The 18,022-nt window shown below is 34.5% G+C and overlaps 1 protein-coding gene across 1 annotated transcript in view; it reads right to left on the bottom strand.

Moving 5' to 3' along the window:
• The window catches only part of LOC307193751 (copine-8), a 195,098-nt gene that overhangs the window by 143,839 nt on the left and 33,237 nt on the right, over positions 1–18,022 (bottom strand). Inside the window, exon 2 of the mRNA XM_079936161.1 lies at positions 10,673–10,736. The gene's annotated coding sequence lies outside the window, so the exon portion shown is untranslated. The remainder of the gene's footprint in view (positions 1–10,672; positions 10,737–18,022) is intronic.

Genomic DNA, 18,022 nt, shown 5'->3' with positions numbered 1-18,022 from the left:
TCCTGATACGAAAACCAGACAAAGATGTCACAAAGAAAGAAAACTACAGGCCAATATCACTGATGAACATAGATGCAAAAATCCTCAACAAAATACTAGCAAACAGAATCCAACAGCACATTTAAAGGATCATACACTATGATCAAGTGGGGTTTATTCCAGGAATGCAAGGATTCTTCAATATACGCAAATCAATCAATGTGATACAGAATATTAACAAATTGAAGGAGAAAAACCATATGATTAACTCAATAGATGCAGAGAAAGCTTGTGACAAAGTTCAACATTGATTTATGATAAAATCCCTGCAGAAAGTAGGCATAGAGGGAACTTTCCTCAACATAATAAAGGCCATATATGACAAACCCACAGCCAACATCGCCCTCAATGGTGAAAAACTGAAAGCATTTCCGCTAAGATCAGGAACAAGACCAGGTTGCCCACTCTCACCACTCTTATTCAAAATAGTTTTGGAAGTTTTAGCAACAGCAATCAGAGAAGAAAAATAAATAAAAGGAATCCAAATCGGAAAAGGAAAAGTAAAGCTGTAACTGTTTGCAGATGACATGATGCTATACATAGACAATCCCAATAATGCTGCCAGAAAACTACTCGAGCTAATCAATGAATTTGGTAAAGTAGCAGGATACAAAATGAATGCACAGAAATCTGTGGCATTCCTAAACACTAATGATGAAAAATCTGAAAGTGAAATTAAGAAATCACTCCCATTTACCACTGCAACAAAAAGAATAAAATATCTAGGAATAAACCTACCTAAGGAGACAATAGACCTGTATGCAGAAAATTATAAGACACTGCTTAAGATGATACAAATAGATGGAGAGATATACCATGTTCTTGGAGTGGAAGAATCCACATTGTGAAAATGACTCTACTACCCAAAACAATCTATAGATTCAATGCAATCCCTATCAAACTACCACTGGCATTTTTCACAGAACTAGAACAAAAAATTTCACAATTTGTATGGAAACACAAAAGACCCCAAATAGCCAAAGCAATCTTAAGAACGAAAAACGGAGCTGGAGGAATCAGGCTCCCTGACTTCAGACTATACTACAAAGCTACAGTAATCAAGACAGTATGGTACTGGCACAAAAACAGAAAGATAGATCAATGGAACAGGGTAGAAAACCCAGAGATTAATCCATGCACATATGGTCACCTTAACTTTGATAAAGGAGACAAGGATATACAGTGGAGAAAAGACAGCCTCTTCAATAAGTGGTGCTGGGAAAACTGGACAGGTATATGTAAAAGTATGAGATTAGAACACTCCCTAACACCATACACAATCATAAGCTCAAAATGGATAAAGACCTAAATGTAAGGCCAGACACTATCAAACTCTAGTGGAAAACATAGGCAGAACACTCTATGACACAAATCACAGCAATATCCTTTTTGACCCACCTCCTAGAGAAATGGAAATAAAAACAAAAATAAACAAATGGGACCTAATGAAACTTAAAAGATTTTGCACAGCAAAGGAAACCATAAACAAGACCAAAAGACAACCCTCAGAATGGGAGAAAATATTTGCAAATGAAGCAACTGACAAAAGGACTAATATCCAAACTTTACAAGCAGCTCAATAAAAAAAAACAAACAACCCAATCCAAAAATGGGCAGAAGACCTAAATAGACATTTCTCCAAGGAGAATATACAGAGTGCCAACAAACACATGAAAGAATGCTCAACATCATTAATCATTAGAGAAATGCAAATCAAAACTACAATGAGATATCATCTCACACCAGTCAGAATGGCCATCATCAAAACATCTAGAAACAATAAATGCTGGAGAGGGTGTGGAGAAAAGGGAACACTCTTGCACTGCTGGTGGGAATGTAAATTTATACAGCCACGATGGAAAACAGTATGAAGGTTCCTTAAAAAACTACAAATAGAACTACCATACGACCCAGTAATCTCACTACTGGGCATATCCCCTGAGAAAACCATAATTCAAAAAGAGTCATGTACCAAAATGTTCATTGCAGCTCTGTTTACAATAGCCAGGACATGGAAGCAACTTAAGTGTCCTTCATTGGATGAATGGATCAAGAAGATGTGGCCCATATATACAATGGAATATTACTCCACCATAAAAAGAAACGAAATTGAATTATGTGTCGTGAGTTGGATGGACCTAGAGTCTGTCATACAGGGTGAAGTAAGTCAGGAAGAGACTTACAGATATATATCTGTTAACAGATATATATGGAATCTAAGGGGGAAAAAAAAGTTCATGAAGATTCTAGGGGTAAGATGGGAATAAAGACACAGACCTACTAGAGAATGTACTTGAGGATATGGGGAGAGGGAAGGGTAAGCTGTGACAAAGTAAGAAAGTTGCATGGACATATATATACTACCAAATGTAAAATAGATAGCTAGTGGGAAGCAGCCGCATGGCACAGGGAGATCAGCTCGGTGCTTTGTGACCTCTTAGAGAGGTGGGATAGGGAGGGTGGGAGGGAGGGAGACGCAAGAGGGAAGTGATATGGGAATATATGTATATGTATAACTGATTCACTTTGTTATAAAGCAGAAACTAACACACCATTGTAAAGCAGTTATACTCCAATAAAGATGCTAAAAATAATAACAGGTGAAAAATAACTAGAAACTGCAGATCACAAGCAAGTCTTGACAAGAAAACAAATTTTTCCATTTTAATACAAATGGCCAAATGTGGGAAAATTCCAGACAACATAAAATTGTTTTTAAAGGACTATAAGACTAAAAAATTGACTCCTGGAAGTTTTTGTTCTAGTCACAGAACCATTACTTGTTAAAACTGTTCAACATTTCCTGCCCCAGAAAAGTACTATTAAACTGGTTAATTCTATGTACCCAACATTTTATTACAAGATGTCTATTTGTATCTTCAGGTGCATAGTTTTAGAAATTTTTTTTTAATTTCCTAAGGAAATATTTACTAAGCATTTACTATGTATCTACCATGTATTAGATGTTGAGATTCATTAGATGATTAGATGAAGCAAAAGACAGATCCAGACTGACAATACAGTTTGCTATCTAAAGGGAAATAAAGGTTCCTTCTTAATTATATAAAAGTGTACCACAATTTCTAAATAACTACATTTCAAAATAACATATTATATATTGCTTGAAGTAAAGTAAAGCACTTTCATTTTCACCTGTAATTTAAATCACTTATTTATATATTAATTATTTTGTCAAACCAATCATTTTTATCAATTTATAGACTCAAGCACTCATAACCTACATGATTTACCTTAAAGGTAAACAAGATGAGGTATCATAAATCAAGGAAGTTAAACATTATTCAATGATGATAAGCAATATTTAAAGAGTATAAATTATATAGTAATTTAAAAATTAAAATCAGTATTTTAGATTTGTTTGGTTTTTTAACTGAAAGGAGATGTTAACAATTTTTGAAGCAGGTGGAGGGTCAAAGTAATTCACATTAAATCAAGAAGTCAGTGTTTTAAATATTACTTGGTGAAAATGTTAATTCACCACTTCATTTTTCAGAGTTCAGAAATACTTATTAAGCATCTTCACATATATTAAAATGCCCTTAGGAGAATGTGGTTTTCCAAGAACATGGGAAAAAGACATTGTTCTTTTTTTTTTAAGTGCAAATTTTTTTATTGTTCTTGCCACAGAAATAAATCACTCCTTTAAGACATTTTTCCAAAGCACCTAAAACAAAACACAAATTACCATAAAACATTCTGATGTACTTAAAATACATAGTAGAATCCTGAAATGTGTATATTTCAAATAAATGCTGACTAAAACTTCAAAGAGACTAAATATTATTTAAACATGAATTTTCATATGATCACTGGTAAATGTAACACCAAATTGTAGTTTTTCAAATTATATTTCATAAGGCTTGCAAAATGAATAACTGACTCAAGAGAAAAAATTTCTTTCAATGAACCAAGTGATATAAACTTGGGGAAAATGTTTTTTGTAATTACTCAGGTTAATAACTTAGGAGAGATTCCACCTCTATCAAACACAAAACAAGTGTAATTTCTGGGGAAAAAACAAGCATTTACTACTTCTAGAAATATACAAGCATCATTACAGTTGTTTTTTTTTTAACTCTTATGCTTAATGCCACCCTGAGAGAATTTTAAGACCTATCTTTAATACTCCACACCAGTGTAACAAACTTCCTATTGAAGAAATCCACTTAAATGTTCAGAGGCATTTCTAACAAATTCAAATCAAACTTGTTTCTCCGGTAATTTTTCCCAACTCAATGAGTGATTCATCATCCACCCAAAGTGCTCAAGGAAGTTGTCCTTGACTCTTCCCTTTCCTGACCTTTTATCCAATCCATCATCAAGCTGCATAATTCTATCTCTAAAAAATTTCTCAAATCTTCAATCCAGCTACACAGGCACCATCTTAGTCCAAGCCAACCTCTTCTCTCACCTGGACATGCACATTGGCATTTATTCCTTTCTCCCTCTTCCACCTATCCAATCCATAGATCCACCTTCTTGGACCTATCCAATCGATTCTCCATTCAGCAGAGAGAGTAATGGACTTAAAACATCAAAGAAATTAATTTTGTTCATAACTTAAAATTACTCAAGGCTTTCCCTTGCATTTAGGATAAACACAGAATCTTTAACATTGTCTACAAAAGCCCAACACCAAACAAACTCTGAGCAGCCTTTTCCACCGTTATCTGGCAAAGTTTTAGCTCAATCATTCCCCCACTCCCATCCCCTTGCTAACTAACACACACCAGGCACACTCTTTCCCTCTTTGGGCCCTATACAAGCTGTGTGCTCTGTTGGAAATCTTACCCTTTGGCTGACAAACCATTACTTGGGTCTAAGCTAAAATGGAATTTTCTCAAAGAGTCCCGGAGTTACCTCCACCCAATATAAATTATGATTCTCCATGGTACTCTCTCATATTTATCACTTAGAACACATCTTGAAATATTTACCTACACAGTCATCTGATTAATGTCTGTCTTTTCCACAAACTACATGTTTTTTAGAGAAAAGGACAAGGGCTGCTTGTTGTTGGTTTTTCTTGCCATTGTATTCCAAGCTTCCTTTCCAGGGACTAGCACGTTATACATTTTGTGAATATTTTTGAATCAATCAATCAGAATGAAAAATATTCTTTGTGGACAATTTCAAGCTACCTTAAAAATACTGAGTGAAGAAACATTTCCAATATGACTTCAAAATTACTTTAATTCTTACTCTAGAATTTGACAAGATATATCACAAAACTTGCATCTGAAATAAACTGTGGTTGAGATAATTAGGATTACCACACTGAAAATACACATTTGTATAAATTTATAATTTAGCCATTTCTCAAATATGGCCCATTTTTAATTCTGCAAAGTAACCATCTGGAGGAGATAATACTGTTGTCTATTAAGTGTGCATAGCATTATGTCTAAGAAAGCAATGTACATACCTTAATTTAAAAATACTCAACTGCTAAACATGTTAACTATCATTTGAGCCTTCAGTGAGTCACAATCTTTTTGTTGGTGGAGAGTCTTGCCTCGATGTTGATGGCTGCTGACTGATCAGGGTGGTGGTTGTTGAAGGTTGGGGTGGCTGTAGCGATTTCTTAAAATAAGACAATGAAATTTGCCCCATCAATTGCCTTGTCCTTTCAGGATTGATTTCTCTGTAGCATGCAATGCTGTTTGATAGCATTTAACCCATAGTTAGAACTTCTTTCAAAATCAGAGTCGACCCACTCAAACCCTGCTGTGGCTTTGTCAACTAAGCTTATGTAATACTCTAAATCCTTTGTTGTCCTTTCAACAATCTTCACAACATCTTCACCAGTAGATTCCATCTCAAGAAACCACTTTCATTACTCATCCATAAGATGCAACCTGTCATCCGTTTAAGTCTTATCATGAGATTGCAGCAATTCAGTCACATCTTCAGGCTCCACTTACTCTTCTAATTCTATTGCCATTTCTACAACATCAGCAGCTACTTCCTCCACTGGAGTCTTAAACCCCTCAAAGTCATCCATCTGTGAGTGTTGGAATCAACTTCTTCCAAACTCCTGTTAATGTCGATATTTGGGCTTCTCCCCACAAATGTTCTTAACGTCATCTAGAATGGTGAATCCTTTCCAGAAGGTTTTCAATTGACGTTGCCCAGATCCATCAGAGGAAACACTATCTGTGGCAGCTGTGGCTTTAGGAAATGTATTATTTCTTAAATAACAAGACTTGAAAGTCGAATTTACTCCCTGAGCCTCGGGTTGAAGAATGAGTGTTGTGTTAGCAAGCATGAAAGCAACATCAATCTTGTACATCTCCATCAGAGCTCTTGTGTGACCAGGTGCATTGTCAATGAGCAATAATATTTTTGTTTTTGTTTTGTTTTGTGTTTTTAACTTATTTTTGTATTGGAGTATAATTGCTTTGCAATGTTGTGTTAGTTTCTGCTGTACAATAAAGTGAATCAACTATATGTATACCTATATCCTGTCATTCTTGGACCTCCCTCCCACCCCCCACCCCCATCCCACCCATCTAGGTCGTCACAGAGCACTGAGCTGAGCTTCCTGTGCTGTACAGCATGTTCTCTCTAGCTATCTATTTTAAACATGGTAGTGCATATATGTCAATCCTAGTCTCCCAATTGGTCCCATCCTCCCCTTCCCCCCATGTCCACATGTCTGTTCTCTACGTCTATGTCTCTGTTCCTGCCCTGAAAATAGGTTCAGCTGTACCATTTTTCTAGATTCCACATATATGTGTTAATATACGATATTTGGGGTTTTTTTCTGGCTTACTTCACTCTGTATGACAGACTCTAGGTCCATCTATGTCTCTACAAATGACCTGATTTAATTCCTTTTTATGGCTGAGTAATATTCCATTGTATATGTGTGCTGCATCTTCTTTACCCATTCATCTGTTGTTGGACATTTAGGTTTTTTCCATGTCCTGGCTATTGTAAATAGTGCTGCAGTGAACACTGGGGTAGATGTCTCTATTTGAATTATGGTTTTCTCAGAGTATATGCCCAGTAGTGGGATTGCTGGGTCATATGGTAGTTCTATTTTTAGTTTTCTAAGGAATCTCCATACTGTTCTTCATAGTGGCTGTATCAATTTACATTCTCACCAACAGTGCAGGAGGGTTCCCTTTTCTCCACACCCTCTCCAGCATTTATTACTTCTAGATTTTTTGATGATGACCATCTGACCAGTGTAATACCTCATTGTAGTTTTGATTTGCATTTCTCTAATAATAATCAGTGATGAGCATCTTTTCATGTTCCTCTTGGCCATCTGTATGTCTTCTTTGGTGAAATGTCTATTTAGGTCTTCCGCCTAATTTTTAATTGGGTTGTTTGTTTTTTTGATATTGAGCTCCATGAGCTGTTTGTATATTTTGGAGATTAATCCTTTGTCTGTTGCTTTGTTTGTAAATATTTTCTCCCACTCTGAGGGTTGCCTTTTCGTCTTGTTTATGGTTTCCTTTTCTGTGCAAAAGCTTTTAAGTTTAATTAGGTCCCTTTTGTTTTTGTTTTTATTTTCATTACTCTAGGAGGTGGGTCAAAAAAGATCTCGCTGTGGTTTATGTCAAAGAGTGATTTTCCTCTAAGTGTTTTACAGTGTCCGGTCTTACATTTAGGTCTTTAATCCATTTTGAGTTTATTTTTGTGTATGCTGTTAGGCAGTGTTCTAATTTCTTTCTTTTACATGTAGCTGTCCACTTTTCTCAGCACTGCTTATTAAAGAGGCTGTCTTTTCTCCATTGTATGTTCTTGCCTCCTTTGTCATAAATTAGGTGACCATATGTGCGTGGGCTTATCTCTGGACTTTCTATCCTGTACCATTGATCTATATTTCTGTTACTGTGCCAGTACCATACAGTCTTGTTTACTGTAGCTTTGTAGTAATATTTTGAAAGGAATCATTTTTCTCTGAGCAGTAGGTCTCACCAGTGGGCTTAAAATATTCAGTAAACCATGCTGTAAACATGTGATATAATCCAGGCTTTGTTGTTCCATTTATACAGCACAGGCAGAGCAAATTTAACATAATTCTCAGCAGCCCAAGGATTTTCTAAATGGTAAATAAACATTGGCTCTGATTTCTCCTCTCTAGCCATGAAAGTCCTAGATTGTGTCTCCTTCCAATATAAGGCTATTTCATGTACATTTAAAACCTGTTATCTAGTGCAGTGATCTTCACTAATTATCTTAGTTGGCACATCTGGATAACTTGCTGCAACTTCTCTCTATATAAGCACCTGCTGATTCACCTGTACTACTTTTATGTTATGGACAGAGTTTCTTTCCTTAAACCTCATGAACCAACCTCTGCTAGCTTAGAACTTTTCTTCTGCAGCTTCCTCACCTCTCTTAGCCTTCATAGGATTTAAGAGAGCTAGGGCCCTCCTCTGGATTAGGCTTTGGCTTAAGGGAATGTTGTGGCTGGTTTGATCTTCTATCCAGACCATTACAACTTTCTCCATATCAGCAATAAGGATGTTTTGCTTTCTTATCATATGTGTGTCCACTGGAGTAGAATGTGAAATTTTCTTCAAGAACTTTTCCTTTGCCTTCACAACCTTGACTAACTGTTTGGCCCAAGAGGCCTAGCTTTCAGCCTATCTCAGCTTGGCTTTTGACATGCCTTTCTCAGTAAGCTTAATCGTTTCTAGCTTTTGATTTAAAGTGAGAGATGTGTCAATATTCCTTTCACTTAAATGCTTAGAGGCCATTGTAGAGATATTAATTGGCCTAATTTCTATATTGCTGCATTTCAGAGGATAAGGATGTCTGAGCAGAGGGAAAGAGACAGGGGAATGGCCAGTTGGTGGAACAGTCAGCACACACACATTTATTAATTTTGTGGTGCCCAAACACAATTGCAATAGTAACATGAAAGATCACTGATCACAGATCACCATAACAAATGTAATAATAATGAAAAAATTTGATAGTGTACAAAAATTAGCAAAATGTGACACAAAGACTAGAAGTGAGCAATGCTGTTGGAAAAATGGTGCTGATAGGCTTCTTCACCAGAGGGCTGCCACAGGCCTTCAATTTGTAAAACATGCAATATATGTGAAGCACAATAAAATGAGGTATGCCTGTATAAAGACTTTTAGCTGTTGACAAATGCAGAAATTAAAGCTCCAAAAAATTTCACTCAGCTGAATAGTGAAAGAGATAATACTGAAATTTAGGTGTCCTGATTCCAAAGTTTATGCTCAAGCTAACAAATGGTAATGTGTTTTCAAGAAAATAAGTGTCAATTTGTATAATGTCAAATTGAAATAAAATTACTTCATTCCAAAATCTAAGTTATAATGTATGATATTTTTAAAGTACCATAAAATGCACATTTAAAAGGCATTGTCTGAAGTTAACTATGATCATTGCTTTGAACACACTTGTCTCTTCTACGATACTAGCATAATAATATTATTTCAATGATTATTTTAATTATGTTGATTATCAGTGTCTGTAGCTAAGAATCAGAACGTAGCATACATAAGTGAAGTTAGATCAAGATTCTAAACAATTTAAAAATATTAGATATATAATTTCTAAGTGTGAGAAATATGTAAATAATATTAATATGATTAATAAGTAATATTAAAAGATAATTCCAGATGTTTTTAAAACTTCATTATTATAAAGAACAGTGAAAATGCCTCTGGATCACTAAGTAACATATTCTACTTCATTTGCATGGAAGCTTTATAATTTTCTTGTTCCTCCAGGCAAAACAACAGAATGAAAGCAGAAGATGTTTAAGATGCAGCCTGGCAATACTCAATCTATGACCTTGATATCTTGGTTCTATTTGGAATTAGAACTCATAATAATTTCTTCATTAGCATATGTATACAAAATAATCTTAATATCAAGATTTTGACAGAATAGCATGTTAATGTCACAATAAAGAACATGCATCTTACTGACCCTGAACTTCTTTTTCTCTTTCCTTCCTCATTATACAACACAGATTACCATATACATATACAAATTCAGAGGCGAGCAGTATGAAAGATGATTAGATCACCAAATCACAACTAAAAATAGCAGTTTTCTAAGATTAATGAATATGCACTCTATGTCACTATACTTTTAGCTGGAGTGGTAGCTGGTTATTTCTACAAATGTGAGCTTCCCAAGCTAAGAAAACATGAGACCATATATGAATATTGAATTTATTCAATTAGAAATACAGAAAAACAAGTATGTTACACAAAATGGTTATAGTCAAGTGACTAGAAATATTCCTTCAGGATCACACATAAAATCTTCAAATTTTTGCAAGAACTGAATTGGTTGATACAATTGACAATTCCTTATATTAATGCCCCCCCAAATGATATTACCATTAGGTTTTATTTTAATAATTTCTATTCATTAAAAAGACTGTTAAAATAAATGATTATCCTATTTGGACTATAGAATGTAGTCTCTCTGGTTAAAGTACTAAGTATCTAAAATGATATTTTACGAATTTAGAATTATATAATGTAGTTTTAATTATCTTTTGCTAAAACTACTCAAGAAAAATCATTTAAGTATAGTTTGAGAATTATCATTTCAAAGAAGTATTGGAAATACTTTTTCATTCAAAGAAATATTTACTTACTCTGCAACAGTTTAATTCCTCTGCTGTGAGGATGATTGTACCACATTTCTTCCCTGGAATTCCTCTAAAACAACAAAAAGCATACTTAAATACAATGATATTTTATATTAATAGTATATAATATAAATGAATATTAAATATATATTTTATTTTTATATAACCAAACAAAAAGCATACTAATAGGTGGGCTCTAACAAAATATATTCCTAGTTTCAAATTTGAGTTTATCCTATAGATCCACATTTATTGATAAAGCTAAACTTTGAGCACTTTCAACATGTCAGTCCTTTGCCCAAGAATCTTCAATAGCTTCACACTGTCTATCATATATAATTAATATAATATAATGTAGTATCTATAATATAAAATATTCTCCCATGACTTCTAAGATTTCTATTATGTGATTAAAATGTATTCCTAATCTTGGTTTTCAATATTTCTTTCTTCTTTCATCAACATGGTTATTTATTTGGGCTTATTTTTGCTCTGTGCCAATTCCCACACCTTGGCATACCATAGTGTGTTAAACTCTTCCCTATTCTGCCCCAAACTTTCTACATCCCCAGAGGAAGTTTTACTTGTTCCAGGAACTCTTATCCCAGTCAACCTTACACAAAACTTGGCCTTTTCTGTGCTCCTATTGACATTAAAGTCAGTACCACAGGTTTAGCATTTAATTATTACTAAATTGTTACAAGCACATATTTTTTACCCTTCTTTCCCCAAGTTGATTATAAGCTCTATAAGAGCAAAATTCATGTTATAAACCTCTTGTAAACCGACAGATTTAAATATCTATACATAACAGGCACTCAATATATTAGGAAAACATATAATACGTAAGCAAAATTAAGCAAAGCAAAACTTCCACCCAATTTTCTTTCTAAACGTCTATGCAATATTTATGCTCATATAGCTTCCAGCTGACACCAAGAGCAAAGTGCACTAGGATAATGCAAGGTATGTGCATGGTTTCCTGCTTTACCTGAGGGAATACAGAGACAAGTCCAAGAGAAGCTTCCAAAGAGTAATCCTAATGCTCTAAAGGTATACTTCATGCTTCTTTTGTCCTATCACTAATCATAGCTCAGACTCTTCTGTTTTTCCTAGGAACTACAAATTGTGGAATTAGAGCCAAACAAGTGTTTTTGTCCTCAAGAATATGATTCAACTCCAATAATCTATGCCAGTTTGTATGTGACATTTTCTCCAGGTCTTTATGACTAAGAGATCAATTAATTTATCTTTGCATGTTTTTTTCATAGAATATTAAACACATCTTTTTTTAATGCAAGACAAAATTTAATAAGTGGATAAGCATTTAGTAGACTGGTCACAATAAAAAAGAAGATTCTTACTGAAATAAAAATGGGGTGCAATTTTACATGTCTTAAGTTATCAGTCATTGAAAGAGATGACGCTCTCCAGTACCGGTTGTGTTGGGAGAACTTGCATATGCACCAACTGCAGGTGGCAATGCAGATAATAACTGTCATTTGAAGAAAATACATACATCATTTTTAGCATCCCTCCATTGTCAGTAATCAGTTAATTTTTCTAATCCAGCTGTACTTTTTCCTTCTTTTTTTCTATTTGTGAATCACAAGATTTACACTCTCAGCATTACAGCAAGCTAAAACACCCTGACTGAGCATCTACCTGAAAATAATTTAAAATACTGAATAAAATTTGCAAAAAGTATTTATAAATGCTCCGATAACCTGGCAAGAAAAGTAAGAACCAATTAGAAACTGAAGATGGAAAGCCAGAAAGACAAACAGAGGTAAACCCTGGAGAGTTTAATCTTGGGCTTTTTTTTTAATAGGTTTTTATTGGAGTATAATTGCTTCACAATACTGCATTAGTTTCTGTTGTACAACAAAGTGAATCAGCCATATGGATACATATATCCTCATAACCCCTCCCACTTGAGCCTCCCTCCCACCATCTCTATCCCACATCTCTAGGTCATTGCAAAGCACCAAGCTGATCTCCCTGTGCTATGCTGCTGCTTCCCACTAGCTAACCATTCTACCTTCAGTAGTGTATATATGTCAATGCTACTCTCACTTCACTGCAGCTTCCCCCTCCACCTACTGTGTTCCCAAGTTCTTTCTCTATGTCTACATCTTTATTCCTGCCCTGCCACTAGGTTCATCAGTACCATTTTTTTGGTTTGTTTTTTAGATTCTATATATATATATGTGTTAGCATACGGTACTTGTTTTTCTCTTTCTGACTTCACTCTGTATGACAGACTCCAGGTCCATCCACCTCACTATAAACAACTCAGTTTTGTTTCTTTTTATGGCTGAGTAATATTCCATTGCATATATGTGCCACATCTTCATTATCCATTCATCTGTCTGTCAATGGACATTTAGGTTGGTTCCATGTCCTGGCTATTGTAAATAGAGCTGCAGTGAACATTGTGGTACATGTCCCTCTTTGAATTATGGTTTTCTCATGGTATTTGCCCAGTAGTGGGATTGCTGGATCATATGGTAGTTCTATTTTTAGCTTTTTAAGGAACTTCCATACTGTTCTCCATAATGGTTGTATTAATTTATGGCTCCTTAGAGCATAAAGATGAGAGACCAAAAAAAAAAAAAAAATGTGAGGGAGTACTCACAAGGTGGAGAATTCAAATAAACAACTAATAGCATAAAGCTTAGATCACAATGACTATATTGCCTGAATGTAGCATAAATTAGATATAAACATTTACTTTGGAGGGACCCACAAAATAAATCCATGCCTTAAAATGTGGTGATTAATGAAAGAGAAAAAAATGTATCCTAATAATAGAGAACCTTAACCAGGCTTGCTGCCTTAATTTTAACTACCTAGGCAATTACAAACTTCAAACCAAGAATTCAGCTTAATTCAAGTTATCACAGTTAGTTGGTAAGTACAAAATCTCTCTGGAAGAATTTGCCTTCAAACTAAATCTCAAAATACTATCACATTAAAAGTTTAAAAATATGTATGAGCTTATTCTAAAATATCTCAAAACCCTAAAGAAAAAATGTACCATGTTTTAAAGTCTCCAGAAAAAGCAGGCTGCAGAATCTAACACAGACGTAGAACCCTAAAAATATTATGCATAATATACACAATGTAAGTATGCATAATATACATAATATATAGAGAAGAATGTAAATATGAGGAACTAGCAAAGAACTATAAAATAATCAAGAATATATGGAGAAAAAAATAGGACTTCTAGAAATAATGTAGAGACTGTAGATGGATTTAACAGTAGATTATACACAGCAGAAGAATTAGTGAACTGAAAGATGGATATAAAGAATTTATCACTAATGCAGCATGGAGAGGCTGATATGGGAAAAATTGCAAAGAGGTTTAGTGACATGGAGGGAAAAGGTAAAAGTTTTAATGTACATCTAAGCAGAGGTCCAGAAGGAGAAGAAAAAATGAATAGAGGAGATGCAATATTTGAAGAGAGAATGGCCAGGAAACTGCTAGAACTGTTGAGAAACATCAATTTCCAGATTCAAAAAGTCCAATGAATTTCAAGCAGCATAAATAAAAGTACATTTATACCTACACACATATTAAGGACATGTCAAAACACCAGAGCTAAAATGGCATATTTTCAAAGCAGCCAGAGAGAAAAGACAGATGACCTACAAAGATAAGAATGTTAAATTAAGAGCTGACTACTCAGAAGGAACATTGGAAGCTATAAGACAATTGAAAAAATATCTTGAATGATTTTGAAAGAAAATAACTATCACTCTAGGATTTTATATAGTATATCTCTTTTAAGAACAAGTATGAACTACAGGTATTTTTAAACAAAATAGAATTGAGTGAATTTACAGCCAAGCACATTTTCTTGAGGAATTTCTAAAGGATGGACTTCAAACTTACGAAGAATGATCAAACATGAGATGAATGAAGAAACAATAAGGGAAGTGGTAAATATGAAAAACCTTAATAAATATTGACTTAAAATCTTAATGAATATTATTGATAAGAAAATCAATAATAGTAATGTTATAAACTAAAATAAAAAATACAAATAATAATGATAGCATTGATCAGGAGGGTGAGAATTTAAGTTAAAATCTTAAAGATTTTAAGGAAGAAAAAGAGTCTTTAAAGTAAATAGAATTTGATAAATTAGGTAAATTTAGAAATTCCTAGGAAACTACAATTTTTAAGGACTTTGTAATCTAAAGGTTAGAAAAGAAAGATTGTGAAATGGTGTTTTAAAAATATAACCAATTCAAAAGAAACTAAAGAAAAAAAAGTGTGAAGCACATGAGAAGCACTAAATAAGTGATCGAAATAAATCCAGAGCAACAGTTACAAAAGTACATGTTAATGAACTAAATGCTACAGATTAGAAACAAAGACTGTCATTCTGTATAAAAAATAAAATTCATACATAGCTATTTACAACAGACATTAGAATTTAAGAATTTAGAATATTCAAAAGAAAAGAATGGAAAGATACACTAAAGGAAAAAAAAAAAAACTAACCCTAATGAAAACCAGTGTACCTACATTAATAGCAAACATGTAAATTTTAAATTTAAAAAAGACTGCCAGAAATCATTACTGTGTAATAATAAAAGGTTCAATTAATTAGGAAGATACAATAATCTCAATACTATATGCATCTAACATTGTAGTTCCAAAATATATAAAGAACTAACCATACAACAAAAGGACAGATACATCATTATGTTGAGCAATTTTAACCTGGTAAGTACCACATTGGTCAGTGATCAATGTTAACAATCACCAGTGATAAGTCACACTGATATCATGTACCACTGATATGATGTAATAAGAAGGGCATTTCACCACTGTAGTCTTCCCCTCCAAACCTGTAACACCAATCTAAGCATGAGAAAAATATCAAACAACCCCAATTTGAAGAACGTTCTACAAAATATCTGACTAGTACTTCTCAAAACGGCCAAAGTCATCCAAATCATGGAAGGACTTAAAAATTGTCACATAACAGAGGATACTAGAAGATAGGATGACTAAATGCAAAGAGGTATCCTGAACTGAATTCTGATATAGAAAAATGACAGTAGTGGAAAAACAAGTGAAATTCAAGTAAAGTCTGTAGTTTAGTAGTTGTATCAACATTGTTATCCTAGTTTTTTCAAATATACCATGTTAACCTAAGATATTAATGTTAGAGGAAACTGGGTGAGGGATATACAAAATTCTCTGTAGGATTTTCACAATTTTTCTGTAAATCTAAAGTTCTTATTAAAAACAAGGCAAGGCATAAAAAGACAAAGACAAGCTGAGTAACTATTCTAGGTTAAAAGAGACTAAAAATTAGGACAACTAAATTCAATGTAAAATTTTTGATTAAGTTTTAGACTGGGGATATAGAGCTATAAAAATTGGGACAACTTTTGAAATTTGAATATGGAGTGTGGATTAGATAACTTCATTGTAAAGTTTCCTAATTTTGATTATCATATTGTGATTCTGTAAGAGAACACCCTTATTAAGAAATACACATTCACTTTGTTTATGGTTTCCTTTGCTGTTCAAAAGCTTTAAAGTTTAATTAGGTCCCATTTGTTTACTTTTATTTTCATTACTCTAGGACAGGGGTCTCCGACCCCCAGGCTGTGGGCTGGTACTGGCCCGTGGCCTGTTAGGAACCAGGCCCCACAGCAAGGGGAGAGTAGTGGGTGAGAGACTGAAGCTTCATCTGCCCTACCCATCACTCCCCATTGCTTGCATTAGAGCCTGAACCATCACCCCCACTGTCCATGGAAAAACTGTCTTCCAGGAAACCGGCACCTGGTGCCAAAAAGGTTGGGGATGGCTGCTCTAAGAGGTGTATCAAAGAAAGAAAACGAAGTGACTGACAAGAGATTAATCTCCAAATATACAAACAGCTCATGCAGCTCAATATCAAATAAACAAACAGCCCAATCAAAATTGGGTGGAGGGGCTTCCCTGGTGGCGCAGTGGTTGAGAGTCCGTCTGCTGATGCAGGGGACACGGGTTCGTGCCCTGGTCCGGGAAGATCCCACATGCCTCGGAGCAGCTAGGCCTGTGAGCCATGGCCACTGAGTCTGCGCGTCCGGAGCCTGTGCTCCACAACGGGAGAGGCCACAACAGTGAGAGGCTCGCATACAGAAAAAAAAAAAAAAAAAATTGGGTGGAAGATCTACACATTTCTGCAAAGAAGACATACAGATGGCCAAAAAGCACATGAAAAGATGCTCTACATCACTAATTATTAGAGAAATGCAAATCAAAATTACAGTTAGGTATCACCTCACACCAGTTAGAATGGCCACCACCAAAAAATCTATAAACAATAAATGCTAGAGAGGGTGTGGAGAAAAGGAAACCCTCTTACACTGTTGGTAGGAATGCAAATTGGTAGAGTCACTATGGAGAACAGTATGGAGGGTCCTTAAAAAAGTAAAAATAGAGCTACCATATGATCCAACAATCCCAGTCCTTGGGCATATATCTGGAGAAGACCATAATTTGAAAAGATACATGCACCCCAATGTTCATTGCAGGACTATTTACAATAGCCAAGACATGGAAGCAACCTAAATGTCCATCAATGGATGAGTGGATAAAGAAGGTGTGGTACATATATACAGTGGAATATTAGCCATAAAAAAGAATGAAATAATGCCATTTGTAGCACCATGGATGGACCTACAGGTTGTCATACTGAGTGAAGTAGGTCAGACAAAGACAAATATCATAATATCACCTATATGTGGAATATAAAAAATGGTACAAATGGACTTATTTATAAAACAGAAATAGAGTCAAATATGTAGAAAAAAGCATATGGTTACGAAGGGGGAAAAGGGGGGAGGGATAAATTGGTAGATTGGGATTGACATATGCACACTACTGTATATATAACACAACTATTAAGAACCTGCTGTATAGCACAGGGAACTCTACTCAATACTCTGTAATAGAAATGTATATGGGAAAAGAATCTAAAAAAGAGTGGAGATATATATATATATATATATATATATATATATATATTTAACTGATTCACTTTGCTGTACAGCAGAAACTAACACAATGTTGTAAATCAACTATACTCCAATAAAAATTAATGTTAAAAAAAGAAATACACACTCAAGTATGTAGAGGAAAGGGGGCACAATGTCTCTGACAATGTTTCCAAATTACTCTCAGATGGTTCTGAAAAAAATATAAAACTGGAATATGAGAGTGGTGGATGAGAGGGAGGGAAGTGGGAAAAAAAATGATAAAGCAATATGACAAAGTTAACATCTGTTGAAAGTAAACATTCTGGGTAAAGGGCATAAAAGAGTTTCTGGTAATAATCTA

This window comes from Stenella coeruleoalba, assembly GCF_951394435.1.
Source record: "Stenella coeruleoalba genome assembly, chromosome: 11".
NCBI lineage: Eukaryota > Metazoa > Chordata > Mammalia > Artiodactyla > Delphinidae > Stenella > Stenella coeruleoalba.
The sequence above is the reverse complement of the archived record's forward strand: the minus strand, read 5'-3'. Positions and strand labels throughout refer to the sequence as shown.